General features: G+C 42.2%; 1 protein-coding gene across 1 annotated transcript in view; it reads right to left on the bottom strand.

The window, feature by feature from the left end:
• Positions 1–5,541, bottom strand: part of NDRG3 (NDRG family member 3) — an 86,105-nt gene that overhangs the window by 27,444 nt on the left and 53,120 nt on the right. The window lies entirely within an intron of this gene.

Raw genomic sequence — 5,541 nt, 5'->3', positions numbered from 1 at the left:
TATGAAATTTCCTGTTTCCAATAAGCAGGCTACTGTATGAGCCTTGGGTATAGTTTTTGTTATTCCATAGGAATTTTTGATATAACATCCCTACTACCTTACCCCTGTGTAGAGGTATAAAGTTCATTTGTCTTATACAATCTCAGTCAATCCCATAGTAAAAGAATTTGCCTCTACCAATCACTCAGCCTCCTGCCTGCCAGCGGATCACATTTTCTTTTGCACAGTTCTATAATGTATTTTCCCTGACTCTAGCATCGACTCTCTGCCCTCTCACCTCTTACACATTTCAGCCTAGTTCAATCAACACTTTCAGACATCTTTCACTTTTCAACCACTCACAACTCTCAGCCTTCCAACAAGTCATGCCCTTCATCTGAAAGCTTCTTTTGCAATGTGTAAACCTAAAATCTGTCTTTTCCTCCTTTAAAGCCAACTCCAATATCTTCTTCACATAGCCTTAGTTAACAATGAAAGAGAGGAATGACTCTTTAACCCGCACACAACAGCTCAGAACACCTTCAGAACATGCACTCTCTAGGGAGAGTCTTCCCCTGGACTTTTCCCCTAGAACTACAAGCAAAACTCTTCTCTCAGCACTGAGGCCACTAAGCTGAAAGGGTGTGGGTTTCGAGCGTTTGGCAGCCATCATACATGTGATGTCACAGAGCTTGCCAGAGACATACACCCTCTAGTGACAGGAGAAAGGGAACTGAGATAAGGGGCGGTGAAAAAAAGGACTTTAGCATTTTCTACAAGATTCTTTTTGTTTTCCCCCAAATAAGAATAAAGTCACCTATATCCTTAGAACTTAATATAATTAACAATCCCCCCCCAAAAAGAATAACAACAGAATCAAACCAAAAGTTTGGGGAGAAGGATCTCTCAAGGAGAGGATCTCAAGAAACAAACGCCATCGACGAGAAATGGAAAGCACAAGGCAGAAGTGGGGGGAGATCGGCATAATTCCAGTTTTCCTGGGGTGGGGTGGGTATGTAAAGGGAAGCAGTAGATACGAGGCTGCAAGGTAGATTAGGGCTTTATTCCAGGCAGCCTTCAAGGCCAGAGGAGGAGCATGAAGTTGATTCAAGCTCTCTAACACGGATTGTGATTGAACCCCAGCTTTCCCCAAACATCTCTTTGTGGAAGAAACTTTCAGGATATTTATTTCACTTAATTCCTATTTTGTAACAATGCCCATTCACTGAGTGATCTGTAAGAGTTTAAAACTGTTTAGACCCCTTTGAAGAGGCAGTCACATACATATATTTGAATTGTCATACTAAAACCAATCCCTCACAGTTGGGTTCTGTAAATCAGTCCTCTGAAGAGCAACTGCAATTAAATAGCCAGCATAAATTATTTAGCCCTTGGCCATGTCTGGATTATCACAGAAGCAAGAACTCCACCCATTATCAACCTCTTCTATGGGAATGATATATCCTGGCAAATAGCAGCTTTTCACTCTCTGATTAATATTTATTATGTATTTCTATGGTGGAAGTACAAAGCAATTTGACAAGATATGCCAAGAGCTTTAAATATGCTCATTCCAAGAATCCAGCAAAGAGAATACTCCAAAGTGTGAATAAAATTTATGTACAAAAATATTCAGTGAAGTGAACATATATATATGTGTATATATATATATTTTTAAGAGACAGGGTCTTGCTGTGTTGCCCAGGCTGGTGTGCAGTGGCAAGATCATAGCTCATTGTAGCCTCAAACTCCTGGACTCCAGTGATCCTCCTGTCTCAGCATGCTGAGTAGCTGGGATTACAGGCATGAGCCACTGTGACCAGCTTATTTTTATGAGCTTTAAAATGACATGGAAATGAGACTGTTTTCTAATATTAAGTCAGAAAAGGGGATACCAAACTGTACACCTAATATGACAGCCATATAAATAAAAAATGCATTTTTATAAAAATTAAAAATATGTAGGGCCAGGTACAGTGACTCTTGCCTGTAATACTAGCACTCTGGGAGGCCAAGGTGAGAGGACTGCTTGAGTTCAGGAGTTGGGGAACCATCCTGAGCAAGAGCAAGACCCTGTCTCTACTAAAATATGGAAAAATAAGCCAGGCATGGTGGTGCACACCTGTAGTCCCAGCTACTCAGGAGGCTGAGGCAGAAGGATCATTTGAGTCTAGAAGTTTGAGGTTTCAGTAAGCTGTGATGATGCATTCTACCTGGGGCAACAGAGTGAGACTGTCTGAAAAAAAAAAAATATACATATATACATATATGTGTGTGTGTGTGTGTTATATATATATGTAATATATGTACACACACATCAACACCAAACATATTAACATAGTTGACCCTGGGGTTATAAAATTATGAATTTTTCCTTCTTCATAATTCTCTATGCTTTCTAAACACTCAACTATATGCATGTACTTTTTTTTTTTTGAGACAGGGTAGCCTCCAACTCCTAGGCTTAAGCAATCCTCCCCGTTCAGCCTTCTGAGTAGCTAGGACTATAGGTACACACCACCATGCCCAGCTAATTTTTTTATTTTTTGTAGAGCCAAGGTTATACTAGTAACCCAGGCTGGTCTTGAATTCCTGGCCTCAAGCAAGCCTCCTGCCTCAGCCACCAAAAGTGCTGGGATTATAGGTGTAAACCACCCTACCCAGTCCAGCATATGCACTCTTGATAACCAAAATATAAAGGTAAAAACTGGAAAGAAATATAATAAAACATGGTTATCTCTAGCTAGTGGGATTATAGATGATCTTTATTTACATGCTTTTCTGAACTTTCTTTTTTTTTTGAGACAGAGTCTAACTGTGTTGCCTGGGATAGAGTGCCGTGGCATCATCCTAGCTCACAGCAACCTCAAACTCCTGGGCTCAAGCGATCCTCCTGCCTCAGCCTCCCGAGTAGCTGGGACTACAGGCATGCGCCACCATGCCCGGCTAGTTTTTTCTATATATTTTTAGTTGTCCAATTAATTTCTTTCTATTTTTAGTAGAGACGGGGTCTCACTCTTGCTCAGGCTGGTCTTGAACTCCTGAGCTCAAACAATCCGCCCGCCTCGGCCTCCCAGAGAGCTAGGATTGGGCGTGAGCCACCGCGCCCGGCCTCCTCCATGATTTTCTTAATGGTGTTTGGGAACTCATCTGCTGCTTCTTGGTTGGCAGTAGCTGCTTCTCCTGTTATCTTGGCATTTTTTAAGCCAAATCTCTTTCTAAAATTATCAAACCATCCTTTGCTGGCATTAAATTCTCCAGCTATAGATCCTTCACCTTCCTTTTGCTTTAAGTTGTCATATGAGGACTTTGCTTTTTCTTGAATCACATCAGAACCTATAGGCATGCCTTTCTTATAGCAACCTTGCACCCACATAAAAGCTGTATTTTCAATATGAGATAAAAATGTATTTTATGCTGGGTGCAGTGCCTCATGCCTGTAATCGTAGCACTCTGGGAGGCTGAGGTGGGAGGACTGCTTGAGCTCAGGAGTTTGAGACCAGCCTGAGCAAAAGCGAGACCCAGTCTCTACTAAAAATAGAAAACTTAGCCAGGCAACAGGGTGTGCACCTGTAGTCTCAGCTACTCAGGAGGCTGAGGCAGGAGGATCCCTTGAGCCTAGGAGTTTGATGTTGCAGTGAGCTAAGATGATACCACTGCACCACTCTACCCAGGGCAACAGAGTGAGACTGTCAAAAAAAAATATATTTTGAAAAAAGTGCAAGGTTTTTGTACCTGTTGGCATAGCTGTAGTGACAACTTCATGAATTTCCTTTTTTTTTTTTTTTTTTTTTTTTACAATGGTCCTTACACTGGATTCATTTATCTAGAGACGGTGGGCAACCACAGCTACAGACCTCAATTTTACAGTACATATCAAGCAATTCAACTTTTTCTTGGAGTGTCAAGACTTCTTTCTGTTTCTTGGGAGCACTTCCAGCATCACTAGTGGCACTTTGGTTTTTTGGGTTTTTTTTTTCCCCCAGAGACAGGATCTTGTTCTGTCACCCAGGCTGGAGTGCAGTGGCACAGTCAGAGCTCATTGTAACTTCGAACTCCCTGGGTCAAATGATCCTCCCTCCTCAGACAAGAGGCACTTTGTATGGATCCTGTGGTATTATTCAAGGTTTGTGGTATTGCACTAAATGCGATGAAAGATATGCAAGAACCTCGAGAGATCACTTTTACTGTTATACACAATTTACTGGAGAGACAAACTGCGCACACAGACATGATTAGTGTTACTTGGCATTTTAAGCACATACTCGCAAATATTTGAGTTCATCACAATTGAGCTCATCACATAGTATCTCTCATGTTTTAATTATTTTCTTTTTTTTTTTTATTTCAGCATATTATGGGGGTACAGATGTTTAGGTTACGTATGTTGCCCTTGCCCCCCACGCCAAGTCCTCTCATGTTTTAATTCTTGAAAGAAAGAAAGAAAGAAGAGGGAGAGGGGAGAAGACAGTGTCTGCCATACGGAGTGACACTATAGATGAACCCAAGTGGAAGAGTGTCCAGCAACTTGTCACCTTGATAATCTGGTTGCTGCAGCCGGCCTTCTGTCATACCCAAACCTTCAGCACAGTCCTGCTTGAATATCCCAGCTTGGCCTCAACTGTGCTACTGAGAACTGAAAGAAACCACCAGTTTGCACTTTGGCCCTAAGTGTAGCAGGACCTCCCCAAGGCCAGGCAGGTAATTGCTAGTGATGGGTGGGGGGACAGCGAGCTGCTAGGGAAGGTCAGGAGAATGATGAAAAGGGAGATATCACGGATGGGGTGAACCATAGATGACAAAGGTACTGCTTTGTCATCATTTTGTAATCTGGATGGAATTCAGAGTTAACATTGGCTCCTTACAAAATCACAACTCTTTAGGGAGATCTCAGGCCCTACAACCCCATAATATGCCCTCAAATCATGCAACAACCAAAGTATCAAAGGACCAAGAGTCCTAGGTCCTATTTCTTGCTCTATATGGAGCAGCCCTTGGTTGTCAAGGTCTCATAAAGTTCTTCATTTTCAAAGCGTATGAATTTAAATGTTCTTAGCACAGTAAAGAATGAAAAGAAAGGAGGCACTCACTTTCATGGGGATTTGTGTGCACATCTTTCGTGACCTTGTCAATGAACAGCTTGAAACAGATTCCATGTGGAGATGAGTGTACAGAGACCCTGACCACTGCAGGGAGTGACGTGCTACTGCCACCTTTCTGCTTTAGTCAACTATCGTCTGTTTTACAGGCTCTTTCTCCAGTTACCTAATGCCCCACCCCCGCATTCTAGAGAGTGTGACCACACAATGAGAGGTGTGCCCAAAGGGCACAGCCAAGGGAGCATCGAACAGGCTCTGGTCATAGCTCTTTCCCAGCCCCTTCTGATTACTGACCATCTTCAAGTCTCTGTACTTCCTGAACATAATCCCTTCATTCTCCAGGCTTGTAAAACAACCTGAAATCATAAAGATGCTGGACATACTTCTCTATCCTAGACTGCCTCTCCCACTTGACAAAAGATGTAGTCTTAATCAGAAAACCTTTTTAAGAATTTAAGAGTTT

The sequence above is a fragment of the Propithecus coquereli genome, unplaced genomic scaffold (genome assembly GCF_000956105.1).
Source record: "Propithecus coquereli isolate 6110/MARCELLA unplaced genomic scaffold, Pcoq_1.0 Scaffold590, whole genome shotgun sequence".
Lineage (NCBI taxonomy): Eukaryota > Metazoa > Chordata > Mammalia > Primates > Indriidae > Propithecus > Propithecus coquereli.
Note: the sequence above shows the minus strand (reverse complement) of the source record. Positions and strands in the feature narration are given on the sequence as shown.